A 16181-nucleotide genomic window follows, 5' to 3' on the forward strand; every position below is an offset into this window, starting at 1 on the left:
GCCACTGATCGACTGAATGCTACCGAACAATGAAGAAGCTTTTATGTGGGACAATGCGCCATGTCACCGGGTCACAATTGTTCCCGATTGGTTTGAAAAACACTGTGGTCAATTTGAACGAATTATTTCGCCATCCGGATCGTGGACATGCATTCCGTAGAATATTTCTGGGACATAATCGAAAGATCCTGCATAGGCAGCACTTACGCAGTTATGGACGGCTATAGACGCAGCATGGTTCAATATTTCTGCAGGGGACTTACGACGACTTGTTGAGTCCACGCAACGTCGAGATGCTGCATTGTGCCGGGCAGGCATGTCCAAAGGAACGTTGCATAGTAATCTGCAATAACGTGGGAACTGCAATATGGTATTTATCTGTCCACACCGGCAAGCGACTTTCTCTATACAGAAATATACATAATGGATGTATGAGTATAGGTTGTAGAAACTTGGCTGAAGACTTATGGAAGTTTGATGGTGAGCTGTGCTCGGATAGTCTAATGGTAAGGCGACCGCTCGCGAAAATCGGGAAATCAGGGTTCGAGTTCCAGTCCAGCTTAAATTTTTATTGTCATCATCTCATGCACGCGTGTCCAAAGGAACATTGCATCGCAACTTGGAACAATATAGCCACTTCAGTATCCTATCAGTGTACGAGCTTCAATGTAGGGAGGACGATTTCCTTTCAAAGAAGCCACCCCAACATTCACTTCAAGCGATTTCCAGAAGCAGGACAGAGATTTGAACCGCGCTTCTGCAACGTAAAAAATGTAGGATTCCAATACTTGAACTATAGTGCCACCTAGCTCAGCTTTGGTAGTGAAGAAAACAGGTTACAACAGCAGCAGATAGCATGTGGTCGTTTTGTCTAACTGCAGCTGAAAGGTATGTGCTAAGGTCTGATCAAGGTAGATCCAGAAAATAAAGTCGGTAGTTGCCAACCGCAAGGTGGAATGAGAATAATATCTTTGAGTAGGAGGATCTTCGATGGTTAAGAGAGCTGGGCGCGTGCAGTAAAATACCGAAGAGTCGCAGCTAGGTGCCCAGAGGAAGCAGACGGCTGCAGACAGCTTTAAGGTAGGAGTCGCGCTCGATGTGCAGTTTGACGCACTAAGTGTTTTGTGAAATTTTTTGTAAGAGTGATTCATGCTACAAAAATTTTGGAAATGGTAGGTTTTGTATATGACTTAAAATTTTAATATATATATATTGAGATCAACATTGTGTTTAAATCTAACAACCTGAATCATAATCCACATCCTTTCCTTGTATTGAATATGAAAATGAGTAGTAAAGTTAAGTTACCCACAAATGAAAGAACCTTAAGAAAATGAGACCCCTGTGCAATATATATGTGCAGTTCATGGTTTGAAATCGATTTTGGTATAACTAACGTTATCAGAGCAAAGTTATTTCAAATAACTAATTTTATGCCATTGCACAACTGGCATTATTCAAGTAAAGATATAATTTCAGTAAGTAAACATCAGGGCCAAAACCTAATTTTCCAGTACCACCTTAATGCCATTGCAAAAACGGCATTATTCTCTGAAACTTGATTGCTGAGTCAAATACATGTTGCATAGAAGTGCAAGAAACAAGTTCACAGGCGCAGTCAGATGTAGGTTAATTTAGAACAAACGTATCAATGATACTTTGATATAATAAAAAAGGATACAATTTTGGTTAGACACTTTCACGGCTCCAAGCAGCAGAACCCGCTTTATATTGTTTTTTTTTTTTTTTTTAATTTTGTTGAAGCACTTGATTTAGTGAAGAGAGATGGACTCTTCAAGTTGCTGCAGATGATTGGGTGTAGACCTAAAATACTACAAATAATTGTCTTTTTGCATCAGAAAGTATAAGAAACAAGCTGCTGCAACGGTAAAAGGTCGGAAACATTCCTTGTTAATAGCGGTGTAAAGTAGGTATGCATGTGTTAGCTCCTACTCTATTTGGAATCTTCTTCCTTCTGCTGAGATTTGCCTTTGGATACTGTCATGGGAGACCATATTTAAAAGCTAGGTCTGGTTATTTATTTATTTATTGTTCCGTGGGACCAAATTAAGGAGAAGTCTCCATGGTCATGGAACGAGTCAATACATGAAATTATAACACGATATTAGAAACAGATAAAATGAAATATAAAAAATATATTCAGGTGACAAGTCGTAAGTTTAAACAAAGAAAATCAACAATGTAACACTGGAATTTGTTTAATTTTTTAGCTCTTCCAGGAGCTCCTCGACAGAATAGAAGGAGTTAGCCATGAGGAAACTCTTCAGTTTAGACTTAAAAGAGTTTGGGCTACTGCTAAGATTTTTGAGTTCTAGTGGTAGCTTATTGAAAATGGATGCAGCAGAATACTGCACTCCTTTCTGCACAAGAGTCAAGGGAGTGCATTCCACATGCAGATTGGATTTCTGCCTAGTATTAACTGAGTGAAAGCTGCTAACTCTTGGGAATAGGCTAATATTTGCTAACAACAAACGACATTAAAGAAAATATTTACTGTGAGGGCAATGTCAGAATTCCCAGACTATAGAATAGGGGTCGACAAGAGGTTCTCGAACTTACACCACATATAGCTTGAACAGCCCGTTTTTGAACCAAAATACCCTTTTTGAATCAGAAGAATTACCCAAAAAATAATACCATACGACATAAACGTATAAAAATATGCGAAGTAGACTAATTTTTGTGTTGAAGTGTCATTTATTTCAGATACTGTTCTAATGGTAAATAAAGCAGCATTTAGTTTCTGAACAAGATCCTGGGCATGGGCTTTCCACAACAGCTTACTATCTATCCGAACGCTAGGAACTTGAACTGTTCCGTCTCGCTTATAATACGCCCATTCTGTCCGATCAAAATATCGGTTCTTGTTCAATTGTGAGTTATAAACTGTAAAAACTGAGTCTTACTGTGATTTAGCATCAAATTATTTTCCACAAGCCACGAACTTATTTCATGAACTACATTATTTGATACTGTTTCAATAGTACACACAAGATCCTTCACTACCAAACTGGTGTCATCAGCGAACAGAAATATTTGTGAATCACCTGTAATACTAGAAGACATATCATTTATATAAATAAGAAACAGCAGTGGCCCCAGCACCGACCCTTGGGGAACGCCCCACTTAACAGTGCCCCATTGGGACTGAACATCACTACCACTCTCAATATTGCAAAGAATTACCTTCTGCTTTCTGTTCTTAAAGTAAGAGGCGAACCAATTGTAAGCTGCTCCACTTACTCCATAATGGTCCAACTTCTGCAGTAATATTTTGTGGTCAACACAGTCAAAAGCCTTCGTCAAATCAAAGAAAACACCTGGTGTTCGCAACCTTTTATTTAATCCGTCCAAAACCTCACAGAGAAAAGAGAATATAGCAATTTCAGTTGTTAAACCATTTCTAAAACCAAACTCTACATTTTGACAGCAAATTATGTGAATTTAAGTGCTCCAGTAACCTTGTATATACAACCTTCTCGATAACTTTAGCAAACACCGATGGCATAGAAATAGGTCTATAATTGACAATATTATCCCTGTCTCCCTTTTTATAAAGTGGCTTCACTACCAAGTACTTTAATCGGTCAGGAAACCGACCACTCCTAAAGATATGGCTAAGTACTGGGCTAACATTCATAGAATAATACTTCAGTATTCTGCTAGATACCCCGTCATATCCATGAGAGTTCTTGGTCTTTAGTGATTTAATTATTAACTCAATCTCCCTCTTGTTAGTATCATGGAGGAGCATTTCAGGTAACAGTCTCGGAACACTTTTTTCTAAGAGCGCTATATGATTCCCTGTTGGGACTAGGTTTCCATTTAGTTCACCTGCTACATTCAGAAAGTGATTATTAAATACTATACATATATACGACTCATCAGTAACACGGACATTCCCACTACGCGCTGATTCTATATCCTCGACCTGTCTCTGCAGACCAGCCAATTCTTTTACGACTGACCATATGGTTTTCATTTTATCTGAGACTTAGCTATTCTATCTGCATACCACATACTTTTTGCCTTCCTAATAACAGTTTTAAGCACCTTACAATACTGTTTGTAATGGGCTGCTGCATTTAGATTCTATTTCTAACGTTTTGACATAACTGCCACTTTGTTCTACAAGATATTCTTATCCCTCTAGTCAGCCACCCAGGCTGCCTGTTTGTGCTAGTACCCTGTTTTGAACGTTATAACGGAAAGCAACTTTCAAAGAGCACGAGAAAAGTCTTGAGAAAAGCATTATATTTATCGTCTACTGTATCAGCGCTATAAACATCTTGCCACTCTTGTTCCTTGATAAGGTTTACAAAGGTCTCTACAGCAACTGGATCAGCTTTCCTAAACAGCTGATGACTATATTTAATATGTGTTGCAGCACAAAAATCTTTCAGAGTTAAAATTTGTGCATCATGATCCGAAAGGCCATTCACCTTTTCGCTAACAGAATGCCCTTCTAGTAATGAGGAATGAATAAATATGTTGTCTATAGTTGTTCTACTGTTCCCTTGCACTCTCGATGGAAAGAATACGGTTTGCATAAGATTATATGAATTAAGGAGGTCTACCTGCATCCTCTTCCTTGCACAATCACTTATACAATTAATATTGAAGTTACCACATATAACTAACTTTTTGTATTTCCTATAAAGTGAACCAACAACCTCCTCTAGCTTTAGAAAAAATGTTGTGAAATTGGAGTCTAGGGATCTATAAATAACAACAGTTAGAAGTTTAGCTCCATTAAATTTAACCACACCTGCACAACATTCAAACACCTTTTCTGTGCAGTACTTTGAAACATCAATTGACTCAAATGGGATGCCGTTTTTCACATACATGGCTACTCCCCCACACCGCAAAGAGCTCCTAGAAAAGCTGCCAGCCAACCTGTATTCTGGTAAAGGAAGCCTCTGAATTATCTCCTTATTTAAGAAGTGTTCCGATATAACAATAATTTCAGAGTCAACATCTATAAGCAGTTCACTAACTTCATCTCTAATACCTTGTATATTTTGATAAAATACACTAATTCCCTCATTACTCTGCTACCTAAGCTTTGTCAAAAGTGGATCCTTTCTTAGAGAGACTTCCCTTAAGCAGGAATACCTATCAGCAGACTTCAACCAAAAAAAGGTGCAGCTCTAACACCCACTACTGCAGGAATTTTCCCATGAGTCATCCCACCACCCCCACCTATGCTGTCACATATAAGCTTTGCCAACCTCCCCTTCCCATACCTGTTGAATTGCAGGCCATGTCTAGTGAATCCCATCCTGCTGATAGACTCCACCAACACCAATGAAATGTGACCCATGCTTTCTGTCATCAGCGCACCCTCAAGTCTCATGTTATTACGCCTGATGGCTGTATTAAGATGAGGCCGATCGTGATGCTGAAACAGTTCCACGAAATGCACATTCGTGTTGCCAGTCTGAGTGGCTATCTTTTCCAGGTCACCATCTATGTCATACTCCCCATCCCTATCAATACTATTACCAGCCACACCCACTATCACTACCTGATCCTCTTTAGTAAAATCTCTACATAACCCCCCTATGTTAACAGTCACCTGAGCCAATCCTGCATTAGGCTTCACGATGCTGGTGACCTAGTACTCACTCCCCAGCACTTCCACCAACTGCTGGCCTACACCTCTGGCATGAGAGCTACCTAACAGCAGAACCTTCTTCTTCCTCTTCGACTTTGCAACTATTCTAGCCACCGTAACTACTGAGGTCTGCTGCATACTTCCTACATCTACAGCTACTAGAGATTCCTCTCCACTAGACTATGACAGTTGGTCATATCTATTGTAAACATCAATAGTAAAACTATCTGAAAATCTTCTTCTCCTAGGAGATCTCTTGCCAACAGCCAGCTCCCATTCCCCAACCCTCTTCTCCCTCCTCATCCTATCTAGCTCCCCCTGTGCGTTTTTCAACTGCATCTGAAGGGCACAGATCTTACGCTCCTGCTCCTCTATTAACTTACTCTTGCTACATAATCTGCAGTTCCAGGAGAGGATCTCACCAGAATGCCCAGTGGCTTCCCCACTGCATTCCCCCCAGTGAAAATACTTTGAACAAGTCTCACACCGCAATCCACTACTCACGAACTTACGGCAAAGCCCACACTTCTCACTCATGGTAAAATTTTACTTTTTCTAAGTTCCGCTACTACAATGAGAATATGTTAAAAAACTGACTACAATAATCACAAACTTAATAATAGTACTTTCTTCCGTTGTAGAGTAAGTTTGTGATTATAACTACTATTATTAACAGTATTAATAAACAACAAATGTGAATATAACAAAAGACTAATACAGAAGAAAATCAAACGTCTAATTACACAGTGAGGAAGCTGAAAACAGTTCCCAAAACGTTCTTCTGGAATTATTTCACCAGAAAACACTAAAAACACCAGTTGAAGACTTCTAAAGTTCCTAAATAAACCACTGTACACAAACAATTAATTAGTACTTAGCTTTCGATGCGCCGCTACAGCTACAACTGGTCAGCGCTGAATGTAAACACAGGTAAGAGGTTACGTTGTTCGATACGAAACACTCACAAATATCATGTCACAACACAAGAAACGCAGAGGTGAATGAAGAAACCACTAATAAATCACTTATATAGTAAATATTATCACAAAAACCGTTAAAATATGTATCTGAAACCTAAAAATATATAAAAAACTTAGAGAGCGATCTCACACGCAGTCACTCGCTTATGACGTCACACCAAAGATCCTGGTGGAAATTTTTTTAACATTTCCTACCTCAATTCCAAGACCAAACTATATTCAGTTGTTATTCGTGTAATGTTATATGTAGATGATACAGCTGTTAGCAAACAGAGGATGAGCTCTAGTATCTAACATAAATTATCACATGCCTATGAAAAATTTGGTCTTACCATCAGCCTCCAAAATACTAAGATCATGGTGCAGGGTCTTCCATCCATCAACACTGACAGCAGTTCCCTCCAGGTAGTTGACGACTTTACCAACCGGGGTCTGCAATTGTCTGTGGATACTGAAATTACTAACAGAATTGGAAAAAGCATATATCATGGCTACAGTTAAAAAAGCAGACTATGGAACAATGTACTGCTTACAATAAAAACTAAATTACAAGTATACAATGCTTCTGTTGTTAGCACCCTTCTCTCTGACTGTGAGACATGGACAATTATTGCTAGGCACGAACCTTGACTGAACAGCTTTCATCTTCTCTGTCTGCGGAGGATCCACTGGGTCTCTTGGAGGGACAGAGTACCGACCACCGAAGTCTTACAGATTGCAAGCGCAACCAGCGTACCTACACTCCTGAGCCACCGACTCCATGGGGGTATGAGGCCAGTGGGAAGACCACAACCTCCGCTTCATGGAACTCTCGAAGAGAGCCCTGGTCGAGGCCAGTATTAATCAAAGTCACTGCGGCAGTACTGCTGATGACAGTGTCAAGAGGCGACACACTGTGCAAAATGGGGTCGAGCTTACAGAGGACGATTCCACACACGAACAAACCAGGAAGAGGACAAGAAGGAAAGGGAGAGCGGCTTGTATTCAAAGTCTCTCTCTTTCCCCGCGCCCAAAGTGCAGTAGGGATTACCACTCTCGAGTAGGACTTTTCGACCACAGCAGAAGTTGCATACTCTGAACCAGGTATGCTACACCATCATCCTTCGACGATGTCGGATGCCACCACTATAGTAATAGCTTAACAGCCTGCTGTACAAACCTCATTCGTGTTTTCCCCTGTGAGGGATGATTTCGTGACTTGTGCTTACATTCGGAAACCTGTGTGTTCCAGTTCCAACACTCTTTCCTTTCCCTAATATTCTTTCCTGAAACTGACGAGAATTGCTGAGACAGTGCTGGCGGCGTTCACTCAAGCGTGAACACCCTGTCAGATGTGGAAACCTCCCCCCGCCCGACACTCGCCGTATTGCTTCCACCCCCGCACGGGGGTGGAGGGTTAATATTCCCCGCATTTGCATGCCGGCCTGTTAGCGCGACAGCGTCTGTTATTAGTGACCCGAATGCGGGGCGAGGTTACACAGACACACGGCGACAATTACTCGGCGCTGTCTTTACCACGGGGCGCTTGCTGGCCGGCAAATTAAACCTCTGCTCTCTGTTCCGGCACCACAACACGCCCACCACACACTCCGCCCACAGCACTCTCTGACCACACACCCACGCGTCCGGCCGTTGTAGCCGCAGCAGCCCCCAGGCTGAGGGACTTCCAACGGTCAAGCAAATCTCAAAGGCACCGTGGTTAAATTTAAACTTCCTATCTAAACATATAAAAAAACTGTGACTGCAAAGAAATATTCATTATATTCAAAGCGAGAGAGCTGCCAAAAGTGTTACTAATAAGCACACTTTATGAATTATTAGTCAACCCCCCTTACTCCTTCTTTGGTGTCAGGGGTCTTTTTAGACTCCATGGCTCTTTCCCCTAGAAAGACACAGTTTTAACCCGGACGAGAGAGTTTCATCCACCCGATATGCTTTTTATAGACTTTTTATTATAATAGGTGAAAGTATTTATGGTTGTAGCACAATATTTTGAAATTTTTGCAGTGGAGTCAGAAAAACTCTAGGTTTACAATTGTGATTTTCAATGTCATATTTCAGCTTTATTATTAAAATAAAAACTTGGCAACAACGTATGTTATCAGCCCACATGTCCATTGTTGTAGGAAATTCGTATAAAATACATACACGTGCTCGGTTGGAACAAATTCACAGTTTGGAATTGTGTTTTGTTGAACTGACAAGACGGAGTGTTATATTACAGCTACAATCTCGAGCAAGTTTTACCTGATATACATAAGTGACAGTGATAATGAATCAATGTTTGGAAATGGAGACGAGAGTGACGCTGGTGTAGATGTGGCAGGAAGACATACGGATCGGAGGTGAGGTGGAGGTTAGCGAATTTGAAGAAGATTATGATGGTATTCATGACATTAGTGCGCCTGCTCTAGTATCTAGAGGTGGACATATAACATACGATGTAGTACTACCTGAAGTGTGCAAGCAGACTTCCAAGAGTATAATACGTGAAACCGCAGTTTCGATGTCATCTTAGACCACAATTACAGACAACGGAAGATTGTCTCAGACCTTTTATCACCATTCACACGCAGAGTGTAGTAGTAATACATACCAACAATCACGCAGACGACAGTAAAATTCTACACCCATATATTGAATTTTGGATTGAACTTGACACTACACAACTACAGGCATTTTTTGGTCTTCTAATGATAACTGGTTCACACAAGGCAAGTGGAAACCTTTTAGCGCAATTCGATCATATGAGTATGGCTTACCCGTTTTCCGGGTCACGATGATCTTTACGAGATATCCTGACATGCCCTCGGTTTAGTGATAAACTTACCATAGAAGAAAGAAAATCAGTTTCTTGGTCAAAATATGAATATATACAGGTTGTGTCTGAAATGTTCCTTGACCACGCATTTCGCCTCCTATCCCCAGGGTCCTCTATCACAGTTGACGAGCACTTGTGAACTATTAAAAGGCGTTGTCCATTCAACGTATACATCCATTCAAAAAGTGGACAGCACAGGATAAAAATGTGCGCTGCAGCAGTTTCTGAGACGAGTTTTCACATACATGTACGTAAGCACTGCCGTATAGAGGGAAATCTGCTGAATGAGGGCAAATAAATTAAGGGAAAGGAGTGGTACGTGATTCAGTTGTTCATCTGAGGGACCTACCACTGACAAATTGTTGACAAGTTTACAACTGAATTATAGCACGAAACAATCGAGCTGAGGTTTCAACAATCTGTTGGGTCTCACAATAAGTCATTATTCTGTGACTTCTGAAATTTTCCCGGCGTATTTGTTCTTCTAATAATTTCCGGGCATGCAGCCGGATCCCGTCGACGTTGTGCCACGATATTTCGGCCCAGAGACGTCCGGCCATCATCAGGTGACTACACAACTACTGAAGAGCTCAGGTGCAGTCGCGGTATTTATGCTGAATCTCGCGCATGCGAAATGTACTGACGTCCTACAGCGCATGCGTCAGGTGTTGACATGCGCGGCATAGCCGAGTTGTACGTGCTGCCCTCGGTGGTGAAAGTAAAAGATCATCTAGTCATTGAGTATCGCATGACGCTGTCGATTCCGCTGTGATTGTATAATTTTAATAACAGGATTCCCATTTTTATACAGCTGAAAGCCGTTGTCACGATTTATAAGATTATCGGCAAGACGTATTTCCACTGATTCCTTGATTACGGAATCCCAAAAACCGGAAACCGGAGCTAAAATTTTTGTTCCATTGTATTCCATTGAATGTCCCAATGAAATACAGTGCTCTGCTACTGCCGATTTTGACGGTTGCCGCAGACGGGTGTATCTTTCATGTTCTGTACATCGTTCATGGACAGTTCTTGTCGTCTGGCCAATATATGCAGAGCCACATTCACAGGGAATTTTGTAGACGCCTGCTTTCTGCAGTTGTAAATCGTCTTTACCGGACCCAACCAGGGCCAGGTTCTTTGCTGGTGGACGGAAGATAACCTTGATTTTATTCTTCTTCAGTAATGCTGGGCTCGCAGGAACAGTACGAACAGGGAAAGTGAGAAGTTTAGCCATCTCGTAACACGAAAGCCGCAAGAAGCTATCTCTGGACGATCCGTGGTGAACCTCACGGAGAAATCGTTTGACGATGCGACGATGTCAATGCTTGCGAAAGGTTTAAACTTCGCCCCTAAACGGATTTCATCAGTTCCGTTGAGGAATCCATTAGACGTCTCCCTGCGGATACTGCAGACGAATTTCGACGTGAATCTTGCCGAACGTTGTTGAAATGTGCGACACAACGGAGTAACATCTCCCCAGCTGAAAGAGCTGCTCTGCGCAGCCTCAGGGAAGATACTAGCACAGTCGTACTGCCTGCGGATAAGGGTAACGCCACAGTTCTTCTAACACGGGAAACCTACAACGAGAAGATATATTGTCAGCAAAATGATTCTACGTACCGCAGAATTGAAAAGGACCCAACAAGCCGAATATCAAGGAAAACTGCTACCCTTTTGAACGACTGTTCTCTACCTGAACTAGTTATCAAGAGATTGAGACCACACAATGCAGTACCACCAAGACTCTACGGTCTTCCCAAGATACACAAGGATGGTGCCCCACTACGATTAATAGTAATATTGGTGCTGTGACCTATTCTACAGAAAAATATCTGGCCTCACTACTAAAGCCGTATGTGGGTAAGTGTTGCCACCATATACGTAATTCCGAGGATTTTGTCAGTCGCTTGAAGGAAGTTAAGCTTAGCAGCTCGGATTTATTAGTCAGCTTTGATGTGGTCTCACTTTTTACCAAAGTGCCTTTAATGGAATCGTTACATCTTATTGGTAACTTATTCAGTGCAGAAATCACGGCCTTGTTTGAACATATACTGTCTTCAACGTACATTTTATTCAATGACGAATTCTTTGAACAAACAGACGGCGTCGCCATGGGGAGTCCTTTGTCCCCTGTGGTAGCTATTCTCTTTATGGAGGACTTTGAGTAGAAAGCACTTGAGTCTGCTGTCTTAAAGCCTACGGTCTTCTGGCGGTACGTAGATGATACTTTTGTTGTATGGCCTCATGGCAGACAGGAACTGGATAAATTCCTTCATCATTTAAACTCATTACATGAGAACATCAAATTCACGATGGAGATTGAAAAAGATGGCACTTTACCATTTCTAGACGTGCTAGTACGCCGTAAAAATGATGGGTCATTAGGACATTCTGTGTACAGGAAACCGACTCACACAGATCTGTATCTCCAGGCGTCAAGCTGCCATCACCCAGCACAAACAGCCGGTGTTCTCGGTACCTTAATACATCAAGCGCATGTAATATCGGATTATGAAAACCTCCACGCAGAATTAGAACACTTGCAGAAGGTTTCTAAAGAGAATGGCTACACTTCACTTCACGCCTAATAAGAAAGGCCATGCGCAACTGTCATAACAAGAAGCAGCGCACTGAGGACGCTGATGACGACTTTAAATCAACTGCATTCCTTCCATACGCCGGGAATGTGTCGTCGAAAATAAGCCAATTACTGAAGAAGGATAAAATCAAGGTTATCTTCCGTCCACCAGCAAAGAACCGGGCCTTGGTTGGGTCCGGTAAAAACGATTTACAACTGAAGAAAGCAGGCGTCTACAAAATTCCCTGTGAATGTGGCTCTGCATATATTGGCCAGACGACAAGAACTGTCCATGAACGATGTACAGAACATGAAAGATACACCCGTCTGCGGCAACCGTCAAAATCGGCAGTAGCAGAGCACTGTATTTCATTGGGACATTCAATGGTATACAGTGGAACAAAAATTTTAGCTCCGGTTTACGGAATTTTGGGATTCCGTAATCAAGGAATCAGTGAAAATACGTCTTGCCGATAATCTTATAAATCGTGACAACGGCTTTCAGCTGTATAAAAATGGGAATCCTGTTATTAAAATTATACAATCACAGCGGAATCGACAGCGTCATGCGATACTCAATGACTAGATGATCTTTTATTTTCACCACCGAGGGCAGCACGTACAACTCGGCTATGCCGCGCGTGTCAACACCTGACGCATGCGCTGTAGGATGCCAGTACATTTCGCAGGCGCGAGATTCGGCCTAAATACCGCGACTGCACCTGGGCTCTTCAGTATTCACCTGATGATGGCCGGACGTCTCTGGGCCGAAATATCGTGGCAGAATGTCAACGGGACCCGGCTGCATGCCCGGAAATTATTAGTCATTATTCTTTTGTGAAAATATTTTACGTTTTAGCGCCATATAGTTGCTAAAATCACTTTGGGGTCAAAAAAGACCTCTTACATACAATATGATTTTTCAGAGTTGATACCATGCGAAGGTTAAAAGAGGACAGTGCTGCCTTCAAGATGCATAAAAAGGGGCAAAACTGATACCGTGCGGCCATGTGACCGACCACTGCTGACATAAGGCGGGGCAGTGAGGTGGTGTGTATGTGCCACTTGGTCATAAGGGATAAGAGCAGTGCATGGGACAACGTGAAGAACTGATAGAATGGCAGAAAGGAACGATCGTTTTTGGACGTGCCCATGGCCACTGCATGAAAAAGTTTTCCTATCTTACTTTAGCAGTTCAGACAGCAAATCTCTTTTAGGAGATCTGCAACCAACTTTATCACTGAATGGAATACAACATTGTAGTCTTTATTTATCATCTCATCGTCACGTGTTTCACGATAACTCCGTCAGATCTGTGAAAAACCGTAAATTACTAGCTTTACGAGTTTGCATCCGCTGTTGTTTTTTTTTCTCGAAGCCCGAGGCTTCATTGGGGAATACGTATAAAAAATTTACGATTCAAAGTATGGGCCTTTCTCACATCTTTCGTGAAGCATACGAATACCGCGGCGGATGAACTGGGTGCCTTCTCAGGAGATCCATGAACTGATCCAATTTGCACTGGTTCATACACTCCTGGAAATGGAAAAAAGAACACATTGACACCGGTGTGTCAGACACACCATACTTGCTCCGGACACTGAGAGAGGGCTGTACAAGCAAGGATCACACGCACGGCACAGCGGACACACCAGGAACCGCGGTGTTGGCCGTCGAATGGCGCTAGCTGCGTAGCATTTGTGCACCGCCGCCGTCAGTGTCAGCCAGTTTGCCGTGGCATACGGAGCTCCATCGCAGTCTTTAACACTGGTAGCATGCTGCGACAGCGTGGACGTGAACCGTATGTGCAGTTGACGGACTTTGAGCGAGGGCGTATAGTGGGCATGCGGGAAGCCGGGAGGACGTACCGCTGAATTGCTCGACACGTGGGGCGTGAGGTCTCCACAGTACATCGATGTTGTCGCCAGTGGTCGGCGGAAGGTGCACGTGCCCGTCGACCTGGGACTGGACCGCAGCGACGCACGGATGCACGCCAAGACCGTAGGATCCTACGCAGTGCCGTAGGGGACCGCACCGCCACTTCCCAGCAAATTAGGGACACTGTTGCTCCTGGGGTATCGGCGAGGACCATTCGCAACCGTCTCCATGAAGCTGGGCTACGGTCCCGCACACCGTTAGGCCGTCTTCCACTCACGCCCCAACATCGTGCAGCCCGCCTCCAGTGGTGTCGCGACAGGCGTGAATGGAGGGACGAATGGAGACGTGTCGTCTTCAGCGATGAGAGTCGCTTCTGCCTTGGTGCCAATGATGGTCGTATGCGTGTTTGGCGTCGTGCAGGTGAGCGCCACAATCATGACTGCATACGACCGAGGCACACAGGGCCAACACCCGGCATCATGGTGTGGGGAGCAATCTCCTACACTGGCCGTACTCCTCTGGTGATCGTCGAGGGGACACTGAATAGTGCACGGTACATCCAAACCGTCATCGAACCCATCGTTCTACCATTCCTAGACCGGCAAGGGAACTTGCTGTTCCAACAGGACAATGCACGTCCGCATGTATCCCGTGCCACCCAAAGTGCTCTAGAAGGTGTAAGTCAACTACCCTGGCCACCAAGATCTCCGGATCTGTCCCCCATTGAGCATGTTTAGGACTGGATGAAGCGTCGTCTCACGCGGTCTGCACGTCCAGCAGGAACTCTGGTCCAACTGAGGCGCCAGGTGGAAATGGCATGGCAAGCCGTTCCACAGGACTACATCCAGCATCTCTACGATCGTCTCCATGGGAGAATAGCAGCCTGCATTGCTGCGAAAGGTGGATATACACTGTACTAGTGCCGACATTGTGCATGGTCTGTTGCCTGTGTCTATGTGCCTGTGGTTCTGTCAGTGTGATCATGTGATGTCACCCCAGGAATGTGTCAATAAAGTTTCCCCTTCCTGGGACAATGAATTCACGATGTTCTTATTTCAATTTCCAGGAGTGTATTATCGGAAGTGCTGGTCACCCAGGGCGTGTGCCATTGACCGAGAAAGGTGGTAGTCAGAGTGGGCAGTGCCTGGAGAATACGGTGGGTGGTGAAGGACTTTCCATTTCAGTGTTTCCAAGTACGTTTTGCGGGTGTTGCGACATTGGATAGAACTCTGTTACGCTACAGAATCACCTTTCCTTGGCAATCGCTGTGTTGTGTCCGTTTGACTTTCATTGCTCGGCTCAGACGCGTCACTTGCTTTGCATAACGGTCTCCTTTGCTGTTCGTCGGTTTCGGTAGCTTCGAAAACCTTCTCTCTTCCACCATCACCTCTATTTCGACGTCAAAGCACCGCTCTTGTTGCGTGAAACCATTCTCTGTACTTTCTTTGACTAATAGGTGCCTCACCATACATCGTACCCAGTATTTTATGAGCCTCGACTGCAGATTTCTTCATGTCGTCCTTCAGTCTTATCCAAGCTGCGGACTCCTTGGAAATCAGAAGGAAAATTGAAACTTCCCACAAATGACGAGAACTGGGCTCGTAAGTGGTCATATTTAATCGAGAATAACTTGCAATCACAAATCGACTAATATTTTATGGCGCTATGTTTACAAATGCCTAATTGTATGATACTTACGGCCTACCACCTACACCTACACTTACCGCTTCTGCCGTCTATTGCAAAATGTCATATACTACACTCCATTCCTAAAGACCATCAGTGCCCGAACTGACTGTCGCTCTTTTGGAATGTAGTAAGAGACGGCAGGTTTTTAACAGATCGTATGGAAGGTATGTCCCGAAACGCGTATTGATGAGACGATAAAAAAGTTACTGGTGGTCAGGAATTGTTTATTTCCATTCATTTCTCCGCTCTATTGGTATAAAAACGAGCACTGTCCAACGTATCTATAAGGAAATGTACACAACTCGCAGCGCCGTGTGTAAAAAAAATAAAAATAAAATAAAATAAAATAAAATAAAAAAGTGGTCTTTAAAATATCCCACAGTACAAGGACAGTGGAAGAGTTTCACACCTTATCAATGGAAACCAGTTTCTAATTCGAAACGAACTGTTCTTGCAGTGAATGTAGGTTGCAGAAGATGCTCTGTTCATAACGTGATTGTGTGACAGAATTGCAAATAGAACATCATTAACTTCATGTCATAATAATTCGTCTGTTGCTTAGGTGTAGTCATTTTGATTTTGAATAGTATG

This window comes from Schistocerca gregaria, chromosome 3, assembly GCF_023897955.1.
Source record: "Schistocerca gregaria isolate iqSchGreg1 chromosome 3, iqSchGreg1.2, whole genome shotgun sequence".
Classification (NCBI taxonomy): Eukaryota; Metazoa; Arthropoda; class Insecta; order Orthoptera; family Acrididae; genus Schistocerca; species Schistocerca gregaria.